Source organism: Callithrix jacchus, chromosome 4, assembly GCF_049354715.1.
Source record: "Callithrix jacchus isolate 240 chromosome 4, calJac240_pri, whole genome shotgun sequence".
Classification (NCBI taxonomy): domain Eukaryota; kingdom Metazoa; phylum Chordata; class Mammalia; order Primates; family Cebidae; genus Callithrix; species Callithrix jacchus.
This window is the reverse complement of record NC_133505.1, coordinates 87,795,316-87,813,955: the sequence shown is the minus strand read 5'-3', so window position 1 is coordinate 87,813,955 and position 18,640 is coordinate 87,795,316. Positions and strand designations below refer to the sequence as shown.

The 18,640-nt window shown below is 40.0% G+C and overlaps 1 pseudogene; it reads left to right on the top strand.

Moving 5' to 3' along the window:
- Positions 1-7,341: 7,341 nt before the first annotated feature.
- LOC144582268 (single-stranded DNA-binding protein 2-like) lies at positions 7,342-8,863 on the top strand (annotated as a pseudogene).
- Positions 8,864-18,640: the final 9,777 nt, after the last annotated feature.

Genomic DNA, 18,640 nt, shown 5'->3' with positions numbered 1-18,640 from the left:
TTGTTCCTCTCTCTGCTCCCCTCCTGCAGCTCTTGGGACCACAAAATGCAGTGTTCTCGTCTCATTTCTCAGCAAAATTATGAAGTGTGTTGAATGAATTCACATTAATAATATTTTAGCTAACAACACTTTGAAGAGTCTACAGATCATTTACCAAGGAAACTAAATTATGTCAAATACTTGTGTCAAAATAAATGAACCAAGGCTTCTCTGATGTAGCAGCTTAACATTTTATTGTGGGCATAAACACAACTCTCTAATTGCCAAAATTAGCAATCCTTATTGGGTTCTTTCTTCATTAGTGAGAGTCAAAAATGTTCTGCTATAGATTTTCCCATAACTTTTAGTGCGAGAATAGGGCATTTCTTTCTTAGAGTAATTCAAACTAATATGAAACTCTTTTCTAATATAAAAGTGTCTTTAGAACACCTTGGAATGATTGTGAACGTAAGTAGAATTTATTAAGGTTATGAATCAAAGAGAAATGTTGGTATTTTCGTTGTCATTAAGTAAAATTTAGAGGTGAATCTTTTCTCCATTCTTCATTTTTTGGCTTAATAATGACTGTTTTTTCTCTCTCCTAATAGGCTCTCTTCAGTTCCAAGGTATTCCCAGCTGCCAAGAGTCACAAATTCTGTCTGAAAAGCAGGGTGACCTTTTCAGAGAGGAGCCAATGTTTGTAAGCTAAAATACAGAAGAAAGGAGAAAGTTTCCTGAATGACTGTGTGCTGGAAGAGGAGAGCTCATTAACCAGCCCTCTTCCACCTCACTCATCCCCAGTCCCATACCTACCCACATATTCCAACTCCTCCATCTCTCCATTCCTTCCTAACTTTCTTGGACAAGTAGGACCACCAGCTACAGGACTGCCAGCTGCAGGGATGTGGTCATCCACTCAGGAATTTTAAGTCTTTAAAATTCTCCCTCAGTGTCTGCTTCTTTCCTGGGGGCAGAAAGCAGCATGTGGCACCCCAGCTCTATGGAACACAGCCCACCACTCCTGGGAAGCGGAGTCCAGGAGTAGCGGACCTGACTTGCACCAGGCTAGCTAGGTTACCCCTGCCCACTGCCAGCTACACAGATAACATTTTGTCTGGATATGACCAGCTGTCCTCAATTGCCCGGGCTTGAACACACTTACCCTTGCTTCTCCGAACTGCTTTGCATGCCTTACCCACCCCCTCATCCTCTCCATTCTTAGCTCTTAAAAAAAACATCACAGATGCTGCAGTTATCATCCATCTTCTGACTTTTTATTATAGCTTTGCATACTCTTTTCAAATATTCTTTCCCTTTCTCCCTCTTCTTTTTAACCTCACAATTTTGCTTTTTGGAGACCAATCAAAGATTTCTGTGTAACTTCAAAAAAATATTACAAGACAAACCCTCTCCTGGTACAAGAGCTACAGAATTATTTGCATATATAATCTCTTCTTGTGCCTCCTGCTAGCACAGGCCTTTTCGTCTTCTATCCTCATGGTGTAACAAAAGAATAAATTATGGTACTACTGATAGAACATTAAACTGACAATCTTCTGAGGCACCGGCAGTTTAATGGAAACCAAAGAAAATTCAAGATTATACATTTTCTTGTAAGTGTATTTCTTTTTCCTGTCTTCTCTTTCACACATTATTAATTTTCTTGCCTTCTTATTATTCAGCTTCCTATCTGTCAAATAACAAACGTACAGCTGCCTTTGAGCCAATCTCCAGGCAATGGAACTATACTTGCTGATAGAGGATTAAGGTGTTGGAAAATCTGTTACAAGGTGTTTAGGTTTATAATTAAAGGTTTAGTTAAATTAATAAACAGCAGCAATTTCAAGAAGACTAAAAGGATTGCTTTACCTGATGTTTTTCTTCCTTCCTCGCTACTTTGGGAAGATGTGAGAAGTGAAAATGAAGGTGTTTATATAGTGCCATCTAGCGACAGATACCTACAAAAGCTCTGCATCATCTAGTGATGGCACTTAATCACAGAAAACAAAATCCTGCTCTTGGGGTCTGCTTTGGAATCTCCAGGTTTCATTCTAATTCTGGGTTTTTTTTTTTAAACCTTCTATTGGGATAATTCAGTCCTGGGGTCTCTTTGTTTTCATTGAAAGTTTTAAGCTTTAATCTGCTTTGTGGAGAACCAGAAATGATGAAAACTCTTTCAGTATCCAGAGGAATTGCTATGTTGGTATTTTAACTTTGCTACCCCACTTCTTTCTGTCACACTAAAATAAAACATTGATTCTACCAGGTATAGGAAATGTTAATAACCTAAGAAAATGGAAATGATCATGTCATCTAAACCATAATACTGCTCCCCTCTTCCAACTCTTCTCACTTAAATTTATCTTTCTCAAATTTTAAACATCTGGACATGAAAAAACAAAGACATCTTCAATTATGTGTATCAAAAATGTACATCTATGAGAAAAATAACCATAGATTTAGAAGTTGACCCACTGTTAGGAAAGTTCAAAATGGAAAGAAAACAAAAATTTAAAAAACCATCCCCAAATCAGAAACTGCTGTCTAACTTAAATGAGTCATGTTTCCCAGAATCAGCTTGTCCTTTTAAAGGCTGATCTCTAACTTGAGACTGGCTTTGCTTTGACTGTGAGATACTTCCAAGATCAGGTCTCTATTCTGATCCCACTCACCAGCTGCTCTGTTTCCAAAGCACTTCTGCCTTCCCTAGGGCGCTCTCCTGTACAGGTTCTGACAGGCTGATCAAATCTGCATGTGTCAATCATCGCCTGCTTGCCAGCTGGTGACAGAGGTGGATTCCTACCAAATTTACTCAGAGGACTTGACTTTCTTAGCACCTCTTCCTGTTGTGCTTTGTCATGATCTTGCAGACAAACTAATAGATGCAAAAGTGAATTGAAATGTAAAACGTGGCTGGGCAAGTCTAAAATACTTCAAATGATAGGTAATTAAATGAATGACTTTCAAACCTTACCTGATGTCTGCTGAGATATCATGTATCTGCTGATTCAAGGGTCAAATCTCTAATTTCCCAATACCACCCATCACTTGGAAGTTTCCCTTCAATACACTGATCTTCTCATGGTTGCCTGATGCTCAGTTAAGAAAGGGTTTCTTTTGTCTTGATCTTTTCATCATTAAGATAGGAAAGGCCAGGCACAGTGGCTCACGCCTGTAGTCGCACTGCTTTGGGAAGCCCAGGTGGGTGGATCACTTGAAGTCAGGAGTTTGAGGCCAGCCTGGCCAACATAGTGAAACCCCATCTCTATTAAAAAATACAAAAAAGTTAGCCAGGTGTGGTGGTGGGTGCCTGTAGTCACAGCTACTCTGAAGGCTGAGGCCTGAGAATTGAACTCAGAAGGCAGAAGTTACAGTGAGCTGTTTGCACCATTGCAGTCCAGCCTGAGAAACAGATTGAGATTTGGTCTCAAAAAAAAGATACAAAAATAAACTTAATTTTTTAGGATGGTAGATTTTAGGACACTATACTTCCAGCATGTTCATTAGAATAAGAGTAACTGAATGAGACATACCTGCCCAAAGAAGTTTTTGTTAAAAAAGACTCAACACCTCTGATCTTAATTTCAGCCAAACTACCACGGAGTTTTTCTTTAAAAAACAAGGTAGTGATCTACCAATCTCTAAGTCTCAGTACCCTCCCTTCATCCTCAATTCAAAGCCTCCTATTTTATTGATGACATTAGCAGTGATTTCATAATTGGTAGTTGCAATTGGCATGCAGTGAAGTTTAAGTGGTTGTTGGGATCTTTGCTGATAAAAGACTTTTAAATTAAATACTAGTTTAGTGCTTGGTGTTATTTGAAAGGGCCAATCTTCCACAGCAGGAGATTTTGTGGCAGAATGGCAAGCAATGCTCACTTTAAGTCTCACTTCCAACCCTCTCTAGTGGTGCCAACTTTATTGCGGGTTAGAAAGTGAACAGGATTAAGCAGCCCATTTCTAAAATGTAATCACCGAATTTTCACATAATTTTATGAAGGCAATTTAATTATTTTATAATTACATAACCAGAACATAATATGATGTAAAGTCGTGATGAATACACTGTCTTGTAACCTTAAATATGGCAAAAAAACCTTAATCAAATCATATGCAGAGATTCAATTAAAGTAATACATAATCTGTTTTGGCATCTCTCTTTTTCTTTTCTTTCTGAGTAGGCATTAACTCAGAGTTTTTGTAGGAATATGTTTTTTTTTTTTTTTATAAAGCCTTCCTTTTATTTATTCTGGCTTTCTAGTAACCTGTAAGAAACTACTTTGTGCTCCTCTTAAGTAGCATGAGACCCAATAGTAAGACAAGAGAGGAGCTGTACATGAGAGGACCCTCCTCTTGGAATCTGTCCACTTATGTCTGGCCTCTGTTTTTGTAAATGTCATGCAGCTAGAGCAGGCGTAGATGTTGGATATTGGGCTTTATTCTTTGCTCCACTTGAAAACAAACAAGCAGGCTGGTCGCGGTGGCTCATACCTGTAACCCCAGCACTTTGGGAGGCCAAGGCAGGTGGATCATGAGGTCAAGAGATTGAGCCCATCCTGGTCAACATGGTGAAACCCCGTCTCTATTAAAAATACAAAAATTAGCCAGATGTGGTGGTGTGTGCCTGTAGTCCCAGCTACTTGAGAGGCTGAGGCAGGAGAATTGCTTGCACCTGGGAGGGGGAAGTTGCAGTGAGCCCAGATCGCACTACTGCACTCCAGCCCAGCAACAGAGGGAGATGTCAAAAACCTATTTATAGAATCTAGATTTCTTATTAAAGTTTCATTAGTTTTATGGACATAATTAAGAGATGAAAGGAAGTTCCATCTTATAAACTCAAATGCTGCTGAGAGCTCTAAGGTATTGATGACTTCTCATATTAGAGTTCTCCTTATTTTTACAGGAATTTCTTATGCTTCAGGTGCTAAATAGAAGGTGACTAATAGGGACGAACATATAAATAAGTATTTGTGTCTTCTTGGTCTGGAATCCAGGTCTGTAGAAACAATACTATATGTTCAAACAGGGAGACAGAATAATTCCTGTGTATTAGGGATAGGTGAGAGGAAACTGGGAAGGATAGATATTATGTGTTCCACCAGGAAAGAGCTGAGCCTGGTTGAACAACACACCTTTGCAAGGAGAAAACTAGTGTGGAAGTGCTAGTGCTGACAAACTGGGCACTAGGGCTGTAACATGAGGAATCTGATTGGACTTCTGGGCTGAACCTAGGTAGTGGGGAGAAACTAGACTGCTAGCAGACAGTCCTCTGAGGGAAGATGTATGTAAGGCTTGACTAGGAGATGGACCGGAAGATTCCATAACCTTATGTAGTGTCGATGGCAGAACAGCAGAGGACTAGCAGTGACAAATGGGTCACATGACATCAAAGAAAAATGCTGCAGCTGCAACTGTAGACTAAAAAAGATGTTCTCTACTCAGAATTTGGCCCCCTTCAGCAATGAGGGTCCTGGTATAGTGGAGAAAGTATATGAATAATAAATAAAACTTGTACCCAAATGGGATATTTATAAATCAATAAAGACGTATATAGAGAGATCTATAAATATTTATCTTTCTATATTTACATATAAAGATATTTGTACATATAAAAGACTTAGTTATAGAAAATTCAAAATATGGCTGGGCACAGTGGCTGACACCTGTAATCCCAGCACTTTGGGAGGCCGAGGTGGGTGGAAACTTGAGGTCAGGAGTTCAAGACCAACCTGGCCAACATGGCGAAATCCTGCCTCTACTAAAAATATGACAATTAGCTAGGCATGGTGGCACACGTCTGTAATCCCAGTTACTAGGGAGGCTAAGGCAGGAGAATCACTTGAACCTGGGAGGTAGAGGTTGCAGTGACTCGAGATTGTGTCACTGCTCTCTAGCTTGGGCAACAGAGTGAGACTCTGTCTCAAAAGAAAGAAAGACAGAAAGAGAGAGGGAGGGAGGAAGAGAGGGAAGCAGGGAGGAAGAGAGGGAGGGAGGGAGGAAAAGAGGGAGGGAGGGAGGGAGGGAAGGAAGGGAAGGAAGGAAGGAGTTCGAGACCAGCCTGGCCAACACGATGAAACCCCATCTCAAAAACAAAAAACAAAAAGAAAATATATTCTACATTTAATATCTATTTTTCCAATAAAGGCTTTATTTTCACTTAGAAACCAAGGACTACAAAACAACCTCCTGATTCAAAACTTCTGTTTCAATAATCTTTGGTTTGAATATTAGGTAGGAAAGATTCTGGGAGTGCTAGATCTTTACAAGAAAAACTCTTAATCTCATCCTTTACATCCACCTACATATTCCCACACATACTATATATAGTTTTAGGTCTGTATTAAAGTGTTCAAAGAGGCCGGGCTCAGTGGTTCATGCCTGTAATCCTAGCACTTTGGGAGGCCGAGGTAGGTGGATCACCTAAGGTCAGGAGTTCAAGACCAGCCTGACCAACTTGGTGAAACCCTGTCTCTAATAAAAATACAAAAATTAGCCAGGCATGGTGGTATGCACCTGTAATCCCAGTTACTTAGGAGGCTGAGACAGAATATTTGCTTACATCCAGGAGGCAGAAGTTGCAGTGAGCCAAGATTGTGCCGCTACACTCTAGCCTGGGCCGCAGAGCCAGACTCCATCTCAAAAAATAAACTAATTAAAAAAAATTAAAAATGAAAGTGCTCAAAGTAAGGGAAAAGTGGAAAAGGTATATCAATAAAGAGTTACTCAGCCCAGTGGCTCATGCCTGCAGTCCTAGCACTTCCGGAGACCGAGGCAGATGGATTGCCTGGGGTCAGGATTTTGACCAGCTTGGGCAACAGTGAGATGCCATCTCTACTAAAAATACAAAAAATTAGCTGGGCATGGTGGTGTGAGCCTGTAGTATCAGCTATTCTGGAGGCTGAGGCAGGAGATTGCTTGAACCAGGAGGCAGATGTTGCGGTGAGCCGAGATCATGCCACAGCACTTTAGCCTGGGTGACAGAGCAAGATCCTGCCTCCAAAAAAAGGAATAAGAAAGAGTTACTCAAAATTATACATAGATGAAATGTGTTAAAGAATAATTTTTAAAATTGGATATAATTATAACTTTTATATAATTATAAAATTAACATGTCAAAGATATAGCTCTTTAATTAATGAGGGAAGCTGTAAGATGCTATAATTGATTCACAGGAGAATTAAAAATATCACATATATAATAAACAATGAGGAAACAAATATATAAACAAATGCAAAAGGCATTGGTGTGAAGCTGTCAATAGTGAGGGTGGCTACATGGGTTGCCATGGGGACAGGGCTGTTCCCGGGGTGGCTGTGATGGGCTAACGGGTGCATGGCAGTGAGAGTAATTCTCAGCACAAGAATGTACAGCAAAGGCAAGAGTGACAACAGCATTATCCCATCTGACAGCCAGACCTGGGTAAAGTTAGCACTTCACATATATGAATATCTGCTCCATGTTGGAGCTCAGAAATCACCCCTAACATTTTTATCAGAGATAAGATGGAGAAAAAATCACACTGAGGGAACCACCAGGACCTGGTGTTGTGTATTTTGGGATCTCTACTCAGCAGCTCCAGAGACAAGGGAAACATGTGAACTCTCAAGTGAAACAAAAACCGTCCATTATGAAAAAACAAAAACACCCAAAAACCTTCCATTATGATTCTTTTATGTCACCCTGGCACTGTGGAAGTTCAAAGTTCCCATTGAGGATACCTAAACAGGCACTTGGAAGTATCCCAGGACGTCAGTCATGACTACCAGTGTAACCTAACTTGACAACAAGGACATTTAAGTATGAGTGGGCTGATGCAGAGAATGACTCCTCCAAGAGGAGTGGTTCCCTGAGGGCCACAGTCTGACCTCTGGTTATCAGTACTGTGGGAAGTTAAAAGTTCCTCTTTAAAGTTTCCTTTCATGTTAAAGAACAAATCATAAGTGTGCTAATAACTCTTTGTTAAGCTGTATCCTATGTAGCTGTTAGACATCCCATGCTTACAGGCACATAGTATATTCTATGTCCTTGTACTTTAACCAAAATATCTGTGCTGGATGTGCTCATGGCATGTCCCAGCTCTCTATTACTTTTATCTCTTTAGAAAAGTTTTAAGTTATTAGCCAATCAGGTTTTAGTTTAGATTGTGAGGTCTGGCTCCTGCCAACGGAGATCAGACACAGCAGTAAGGATGACCCCAAATGCGTAAGGGATAAACATGTCTGTTCCTCCTTTGTTCATTGTACTCTCTTGGCAAGATGGCTAGCAAGCATATCCTTCCTGCAGTGCAGGAAGTAAAAAAGATAAAAATTACTTTCTAGGCAATCCTTTGTTTCAGTGCTAATTTTTCTTTGTGGACTAAGCATCTGTTTTCCAACAGTACAGAATTATGAAGGTACAATGAGATGCCAGTGAATGCTTTAGGTGGCTCTGGAATGCCTAGAATGAACATGGGTCTGTTTGGTGGCAGAGCTTGGTCAAACCCAACAAGTGCCAATTCAGTACCATACTCCTGAACATCTCCTGGGAATTACATAAGTTCTCCAGGAGGTGAGGTCCACAGGAACATGCATCATTTCTAGTCTATCACATTCAACCAACTCTGGAGATAACATGTATACTTGAATGAATGCAGTTCATCCTACACCTAACAGACCTAATTTTCCAGTGGAACCTGGGTCAGATGGTCCCATGGGTGGAGTAGGAGGAATGGAGTCACATTACATGAATGGCTTGTAGGCTCAGGAGATATGGACAGTATTTCTAAGAATTCTCCTGATAAAATGAGCCTGAGTAATCAACTGGGTTCAGAGATGATGGCAAAATTGAGCAAAGTTTTTAAAATCTTTTTCAGAGTTACTCCCCTTGCATAACAGTGAGTGTGTGATCCATTACCAAGTCCCCTCATGTAAACCACAATGAGCCAGCCCATCACAGAACTACCACAAAGGAAAATTATTCATCACAGTGTATATTTATTTATTTTTCAAGATGGAGTCTTGCTCTGTTGCCCAGGCTGGCGTGCAGTGGTGCGATCTTGGCTCACTGCAACCTCTGCCTCCTGTGTTTAAGCGATTCTCCTGCTTCAGCCTCCCGAGTAGCTGGGATTACAGCGCAAGTTACCATGCCCAGCTAATTTTTGTATTCTTAGTAGAAATGGGGTTTCACCATGTTGGCCAGGCTGGTCTTGAACTCTTGACCTCATGATCTGCCCGCCTTGGCCTCCCAAAGTGCTAGGATTGCAGGCGTGAGCCACCACCGCACCCGGCCTTCCACAATATATATTTAAACAAAGGAATCTGTCCAGGCTTGGTGATCTAGGTATACTACAACCTCCGCCTCCCAGGTTCAAGGGATTTTCCGGCCTCAACCTCCTGAGTAGCTGGGACTACAGGCGTGAGCCACCCCACCTGGCTGTAAGTTATTTCTTAAGGTAAACTCAGATGTTGTGATTTTGCAAACGTCTGCAATCATAAACAGGAATAAAATCACTTATTTGAAAGCTTATATTTTTTAAAAAATATAAGTAAATAAATAAACACAAAACTTGCTTATTACAGGAATGGAAGTAAAGAAATCAATTGTATTTCCACCTGACAATATTAATTTGCAGGTTTATGAGTCAGAGTTATTTTGCATTGCTATCCATTATCTATAATTTGCAGAGTTGTAAAATATCTCAAAGACAATGAAAGGAGCAATGACCCTGTCTAAACCACCTAATTTTCTGTTGAAGTCATCAGTAATCTCTTGATGCATTTCAAAGTCTTTTATAATTTTTCTCTACTTTAGCAATTATGGAAAAAATAGATTACTTTTTGATGCTCCTATTTATCCCTCAGTTCTTTCACAGATAATTTCATTAGAAACTTTCAATTAGCCAGGTGTGATGGCAGGCGCCTGTAATCCTGGCTACTCGGGAGAGTGAGGCAGGAGAATTCCTTGAACCCAGGAGACAGACTTTGCAGTGAACTGAGGTCATGCCCCTGCACTCCAGCCTGGACAAGAGTAGAACTCTGTCTCAAAAAAAAAAAAAAAAAAAAAAGAAGAAGAAGCTTCCCCTGCTCCTTTCAACTGAATGTGATCTCTCTCTCTTTTTGTAGCTCCACAATCTCATCGTCTCTTTATGACAGCATCTCACTTTACCATCAATAATAGTTATATATCTACCTTAATCTCCATGCTAGATTTTAAATTGCTTTTCCTGAATCCTCTGCGTTGGCTAACAGAGTGTCTATGTATATAATATGCTCAATAGGTATGTTTCATTGGGTTTAATATAATTCTTACATGCATCCAATTAGTCTTAATCAGGTTTGCTTATTATAGGTAGAGATAGCAGCTTCCTGCAAAGTAAAATCTGAGAAGCGATCTTTACCTGAAACAGGTCTCAGTCAATTTAGGAACTTTATTTTACCAAGTTAAGAACACATACCTATGACACAGCCTCAGGAGGTCCTGATGACATGTGCTCAAGGTGGTTGAGGCACAGCTTGGTTTTACACATTTTAGAGAGAATGAGACATCAGTTAATATATATAAGATGTACATTAGTTCTGCATGGAAAGACAGGACAACTCAAAGCCGGGAGGGGGCTTCCAGGTCATAGATAGTTAAGAGAAAAATGGTTGCATTCTCTGGAGCTTCCGATTAGGCTTTCCAAAGCAGGCAATTAGATGCGTTTGTCTCTGCGAGCAGAGAGATGACTTTGAGTTCTCTCTTTCCTTCCTCTACCAGGAAATTCCTTTTGAGAGAGGTATGTAGCTTTTTTTCTTAGTAGCTGTCTTTTGTAGAAATAGAATGGGAGACAGGTTTGCCCTAAGCAAGTCCCAGCTTGACTTTTCCTTTTGGCTTATTGATTTGGAGGGGGGTCCCAAAATTTATTTTTCTTTCACAGAATCATCTTCCACAGTATTAATATAAATTGAAGAACTCCAGGTAATGCTTGCTTTAGAGCTGATCTGTTCCCAAATCTCTCTCTGCTGAACTAGTACCTGAAAACATTTCTAGTACTAGATTTACTAATGAATTTAGTGAATTAAGGTATCATCACTAAAAGGCAATTTTGGTGCCCCAGTAGCTGCTATTAATAGATGAATATGGAGTAGTTTACTAGTTTGATAGGTCTCAAAAGAATGATAAAGAAAAGGAAGTGATTTTTTTTTCTTCCTTTAAGTAGGAAGTGAGGAAGCAGAACACTTGGAGTTGGGGATGTGTTGGGTCTACATTTATTAAAGATGAATAGAAGTCCTTCATGGTCATCCTTATAAGAAGACTTTACTGGTATTTTCTTTATTAAAATTGAAGTTTAGAAAAATATTTCCATGAAAAGTGTAAGATTTTTTAAAACCCTTTTAATGGATGCCTCTTATTTTTTGAAATACAGTTTAGATCATAATCATCACCTAATATTATGGGTTGGCATTACATTGAAATCTTTATGTTACTGGATGTGTAAACAGATTGAAGAAGTTTAAAATACTATCTTTAAAACTGGCAATGATTGCTGTGGGACCCAGAAACAGTTGGCATCCTTGCATAAAAGACTCTTGATGTCAATTATTTATGCACAAATGGGTCTAGAATTCCAGATTAAATTATCCACAGTTTTGATTCAATTAGCTTTTGATTCAGTGCCTATGTCTTTAATGACAAAGCTATTCCAGGAAAAGTTGAGCCCTGGAAAAGTTTTATCTAGCTAAGATCCCCCTGAAGGGAGGATGTGAGTCATACTACACTTACACTGGCAAATAAAACCGTAGTGCACGTCTGCTCCCTGCGGATTTTAATTTGCAGCAACAATAAACTTCAAGTAATGGGCCTTAGCTTAAGTGATTGAATATCAAATTTAAGTCACAACTAGAAGGTCTTGTCTTGAAAAAGGTGATGTAAATGTCATAGACCAAATGGTCTCAGAGGCCTTGTAGAAAAGCTTACCCTCTCACATTGAGATAGCCTGATTTTTCCTCCACCCCAGATATTGTCATGTGAGTCTTTTCACTTTTCTTCATCTTTCACCCTCTTTTTTATTTTTAACAAAGTCTTTCTTGCTCTGTAGCCAAGGCAGGAGTGCAGTGGTGCAATCTCGGTTCACTACAACCTCCACTTTCTGGGTTCAAGTGATTCTGGTGCCTCAGCCTCCCGAGAAGCTGGGATTACAGGTGTCCACAACCATGCCTAGCTAATATTTGTATTTTTTAGTAGAGATGGAGTTGCACCAGTGTGTCCAGGCTGGCCTCAAACTCCTGACCTCAAGTGATTCACTAGTCTTGGTGTCTCAAGCGCTGGGAATACAGGCATAAGCCACCATCTTGCTGGCCTCACTTTAATCAGTTCTTTCAATTCAGTGCACCCCTGAATTCACAGCTTTAGAGGAAAGGGCTGAGAACATAATGAAGACAAAATTTTAAGTTGTCAAGGCATGAATTTCCCATCGGTGCCTCTCCTTAGGGTACACTTTTGTCTCTAAATGCTCAGGCTGCTTTTCCCCCTTCAGTTATTCATTAATGTATTCTTTCATTTTTACTTTATTTTACTTATTCATTTATGTTTATTTATTCATTCCTAGGCTAACACTTACTGAGAACCTATGGTGTTTCTTAATGGATGTGCTACTGGCATTTTGGGTAAGATAATTCTTTGTGCAGAGCTATCCAGTATATTGCAAGACATTTATTATTTCTGGCTTTTAACTCCCAACCCCAACTTCCATTTCCAGGAATAGCAGAAGAACTTCTCATACCACAATATCTGTTCTCAAACATTGCAGGAGAAGAACCTTGAGTAGGGTCCACTGCCAGAGAATATCAGGATGGATAACAAAATTCTAGACCTCAAGAAGTTTATAACCTCATAATGAAAACAATTAAGTAAATACAGTGCAATGTGAGTATCACACACAAACTAGTGACTTCTGGGGATATTCTAGAAGGCTTCTCAATACTTGACTGAGAAATGCTTGAGCTAAGTCTTTATGACCAAGTAAAAGTTAGCTAGATGAAATTTCTAGGCATCAGGAGAGGTCTAAAATACATTCTAGAGTTCAGACAAATGTTTTGGAAGGGCAGCAAGCAAGTTCATCAAGGCTGGTGCATGGAACTGGAGTTAGGGAGCTGGTAACTGATAAGACTGGTGTGTTTCGGGAACTAGATCAAGGAGACTCACACAGGCCAGGCTATTGTGTTTGGACTTTATTCTTAGGAATATGGGGGCGATGAGTGACATAATCAGATCTGAGTTTTGAAAAGATCACTTTAGCAAGGAGTCTGGAATATTAATTGGAGAAAATAAGACTGGGGAAAGGGAAAACCATTTGGAGGATGTTGGAATAACTCAAGGAGATATGAAGGCTGCTTCAATAGACTTCAGTAGATACTGTGACAAATACAGTGAGGACTGTCAACACCCTCTAGCCAAAGGCCACCAGGAACACATCATTAATTGAACAAGCTGATTTTATTACTGTTGTAAATAGGGCGAACAGTCATCATGGGGAACTGAGAGGCATTGCAGTTAGAAGGCATTAGAACCTATTTAAAGGGTTGACCTTCCACTGGATAATTTTGGGGAGAGTCTGAGGAAACAGTTACTATCAAAAAGTGAAGGCAATTCTATGATCGGGTATCTCATACCCTGGGAAAGGGCTTTTACTGTCTTTGTAAATCTTATCTATGGAAAGGGGAGACTAGAGGAAGGATCGGTAAGGAAGTACCAGTCACTTGTATTAGCTGGGAGAGAGGTTGCTCAATGTTTTGTGGGTTGCAGAGTGATCTTATTTTTGTCTCACTTTAACATTCTATAACACTTTTACAGTGTATATAGAATGTAAGAGCTTGGCTGTGAGGGGAGGTAAACAAGATAGCAGTTAATGGCATTGGTGACTGGGCCTGGTGGCTCATGCCGTAATCCCAGCACTTTGGAAGGCCAAGGTGGGTGGATCACCTGAGGTCAGGAGTTGGAGACCACCCTGGCCAACATGGTGAAACCCCATCTCTGCTAAAAATACAAAAATTAGCCAGGCATGGTAGCATGCATCTGTAATCCAGGCTACTAGGGAGGCTGAGCCAGGAGAATCGCTTGAACCCGGGAGGTGGAGGTTGCAGTGAGCTGAGATTGTACCACTGCGCTCTAGCCTGGGCAATAGAGCGAGACTCCATCTCAAAAATAAAAAGGCATTGGCTTCAGTGATCTTTGTTTTTCATTTTTACAAAGAGACATACTTGATCGAGTTAATAAACAGAGGAAAAATACCTTACAGAGAGTGAAAAGTGAGTGATGGGAGAGTAATAATTCTGCAGACATTGGAGATCATAAATTTTCACTGGTGGATTCTACAGAGTTATTTGATTTCTTCTATTAATACCTACCAGCCAAGGTAAATAAAAATGGAGGACATATGTTACTTATATCTATTTCCTTCTTTCCAGTAACTACTAACTACTAATTTCCATTTGAGGATCCGTGTGATTCTAGAGAAATTATTCAATTTTCATCTGTAATGTTAGACACAGAACTGAGTTTAAGCTTATCAGTTTGTCCCATTTACCTGACCTAAGGAATTAGGTAAATGGTGGGCACATGACCGAGGGTTTTTACTGTGAATACTGGGTCACATTTTTACTTTTCCCTGCTGGATATGAAAGCAGAAGGATTGAGTAAGAGGCCTCTTAGGATAATCAGGGCTTAACCTGAGAATGAAGCCACGTGGAAAGACAAAAAGAAACTTGCTTTTACTCATGTCATTTGAGCTGCAAGATCAAACTTCATTTGAAGCCAGTTTTACCTTTTGACTTTTCAGTCCAAAAACACTTTATTACTTAAGCAAGTATAAGTTCATCTTCCTGTTGCTTGTAACCTTGCTCTACACTAACAAATGTAAGGAGCAAAGAAGGTTGACTTTAGGGTTGATCCAGGGTTATGGTTGAGGCAGTCATGTGCAATAAGAAAGACAAGGTGTACCAAGTATGTTGGCAAAAGAATGGTTACAATAATAGCGATGGATTCAATAGGCAAGAAGGCACCTGGCCTACTTCTACTAAAATTTTCCTTTTCTCTATACCTTCTTAGGATCAAAGTCTGTACTTTCCATGCTATCATCTAATCCAATTAAATAAAAATTAATTTAAATTTTTAAATTTCAACTGTGCTAAATTTTGTGAGAGTACAAGTCTAATTTGTTTTGAATACTTGTATGATTAATTCGGGGGTTACAAGTGCTCACGCACGTGCACATGCCCTCACACACACAGCATTTACCTATTAACTTACTAAGCACTTAAAAGCAAGACAAAGCAAAATATGAGGAAGAACTCAAGTGAATTTTGCAGATGGCAAGTGCAATGGGATTTGAGAAGTAGAAAGCAATCTGTGCTATGTAGCTAATGTGGGGTGATTAGAGAAAATTCCCCAGGGCTCTCTTTTCTCTCAGCTGATGTGTTAGTATTAGACAGGACAGCAGGCTTACTCTGTTTCTGATGTGGGAGATGAGCTCTTTTTACTGCTCTGTGACCTTGAACAAGTCACTTAACCTGTTTGAGCTTCATCTTTTTCATTAAAATTTTTTTATAATAATTTAAGTTTTTACCTCTTTCTCAGGGTTGTAGCAAATCAAAATCATAATGAGAAACAGGGGGTGTTATAGTAGATTCCAATCTAAAAAGTGTAACAGAAAAGCAGGGAACGATGAGTAATGGTGGCCTTTGGCAGACCCAGAGCTACTCCAACTCCCCTGGGAGTTTTGTTTTTGTTTTTTGTTTTTCTCAAAAGTCTTAATCTCTAATGGCAAAAATTTTAGATGATAGAGAAGAAACAATGACAAAACTATGAAGGAGAAACCATTATACAAGTCAGCATGTGTGTTCACCCACCAGTGGGTTCACCTTGTCAGCTGCCTAGATAGAGCCGATTCATCAAGACAGGGGAATTGCAATAGAGAAAGAGTAACTCACTCAGATCCAGCTGTGCCAGAGATGGGAGTTTTATTGCTACTCAAATCAGTCTCCCTGGGCCTTCACGAAGCAGAGTTTTTAAAGATGACTTGGTGGGTCAGGGGAGCCAATGAGCCAGGAGTGCTTGATTGGTCAGAGATGAAAATCATAGGGAGTCTATGGGCTGAGTCAGTTCCTGGGTGGGGTCACAAGATCAGATGAACGAGTTATTGATCTGGGTGGTGCCAGTTCATCTATCAAGTGCAGGGTCTGTAAAATGTCTCAAGTACTGATCTTAGGAGCAGTTTAGGGAGGGTCAGAATCTTGTATCCTCCAGCTGCATGACTCCTAAACCATGATTTTTAATCTTGTGGCTAATGTTGGTCCTACAAAGGCAATCTAGTCGCCAGGCAAGAAGGAGGACTGCTTTGGAAAAGGGCTGTTACTGTCTTTGTTTAAATTATAAACTAAGTTTCTTCCAAAGTTAGTTTAGCCTAAGCCCAGGAATGTACAAGGACAGCTTGGAGGTTAGAAGAAAGATGAAGTTGGTTAAGTTAAATCTCTTTTGCCATCTCAGCCATAATTTTGCAAAGGCAGTTTCATGTGTACCTCTGACAATTCCCTCTATCATCTTAATTTTTTAAAAAGTGCTTTTGTAAGGCCATGTGCAGTGGCTCACGCCTGTAATGCCAGCGCTTTGGGAGGCCGAGGTGGCTGGATCACCTGAGGTAAGGAGTTCAAGACCAGCCCGGCCAACATGGTGAAACCCCGTATCTTGAAAAAAATAAGTAAATAAAAATTTTTAAAAAGTGCTTTTGTAGATTTTAATCCCAAACGTAAAACTGGGATCAAGAAAAAGATGTATAATAAAACTGTCCATTTCTATTTTGGACCAACATAAAATTTCATTCAATTGAAGTTGTTCATGTAGTTCTGCTTTTGTAAACTCTGTAAATTCATTTCTTCATAGTATAACCTAAATAAATTAAGTATATAATCTCAATACTAGCAAGGATCCCCACCCACATACACATTTAATACAAAGTCATAGTAAGAGTAATAGGGGAAATATTGACTATGAGATCCTTAAAGATCCTGCTCTGGGTCTCTTTCTCCTTCTTTTACTTAGGCCAAAATAATTTCTATAAACCTTGTTTCTTTTATCTGAAGTATATATTTTGTTCTCTTCTCTTGCTTTCTTTCCAGTCCTTTGCCTGTTGTCTTGTCCACCCCGATCTTCCTATAACATAGGGTAGTTATAAAGCTCTCTTCAACAGCCCTCTTTCAGAGCCCTTATGTAAACTGCACTTAACATCAGGAGAGATTTGCACGCAATAGTTCTTTCATCTGAGAACCAGTATGGGCTGCGATTAGGGGGTTCTGAGGGAGGTCAGTGCTGTGTTTCACTATATTAATGAGGTATAGAGGCAGAATTCGTGTTCTAGACACAGAAGAATACCTAAGAGTTTTGGTTTCCTAAGGATTTCAGAATAATAACAACAATAAAAACATCTGAGAAAGTGAGGAGCATTGGCTGGGCATGGTGGCTCATGCCTGCAATCCCAGCACTTTGGGAGGCTGAGGTGGGTGGATCATCTGAGGTCAGGAGTTTGAGACCAACCTGGCCAACATGATGAAACCCCCCTCTCTACTAAAAATGCAAAAATTAGCTGGTGTGGTAGCAGGCGCCTGTAGTGCCAGCTACTTGGCTGACTGAGGCAGGAGAATTGCTTGAACCCGGGAGGTGAAAGTTGCAGTGAGCTGAGAACTCACTACTGCACTCCAGCCTGGGCAACAAGAACAAAATTCCATCTAAAAAAAAGAGAGAAATTGAAGAGCATTAATAATCATAAAGCAGCATAGACCCCAGTCTCTCTGCTTCAAGAAGTACCCAAGAGGCTATAGTCAGTGGCATAACAAAGATATTCTTGAGGTAGATTGAATATCCATTTATTAATTTCTAGCTTTATGCCAATTTCTTCAGTGGCTTCAGTGTGTAGAGATACGTTTTAGCTTTACTTATCACTCTCCGATAACCCTCAGGAGACAAAGACAGGCAATTGAAACTATTAGAATAAAAAGTGGCCTGTATTCAAATCTGCAAACAACAGAACATACAGCATCTAGTTTAAGTTGAAAAGGAATTTATTAAGATGTTGAGCAGCTTATCAAATCTCTAAGACAGCCTTATAATCAGGTTTAGAGGGTATGTAGCCTGTCATAATTAGGCTACTGGGCTTCAGGTGAGGACTGTATTGCTCCTGCTTCTGGATAGAGAAAAGGAAGCTTGCACTTTTGCACTGTCAACAATGGATATAGGACTGGACTAAATCTGGATGCCCTTTTTAAAAACTTTATTTTCATTTTTTCACAAGATGGCACTGAAGGCAAGAAGAAAGCTTCTGCCCCTCCTAAAGCCGAAGCCAAAGCGAAGGCTTTGAAGACCCAGAGGTAGTACTGAAAGGTATCTGCTGCCACAAAAAAAGGAAAATCCCCACGTTGCCCACCTTCTGGCGGCTCAAGACACTGCAACTCGGAAGCCTGCCCAAATATTCCTAGAAGAGCACCCCCTGGAGAAACAAGATTGACCACCATGCAATCAAGTTTCCTCTGACTGTTGAGTCCTCCATGAAGAAGAAAGAGAACAACAGTGAAACCACCATTGCAAAATTGTAACCGAGGCAGTGAAAGAGATCTGACCTAACCAACTCCATCTAGCTTGTAACCCTCAAGCTGTC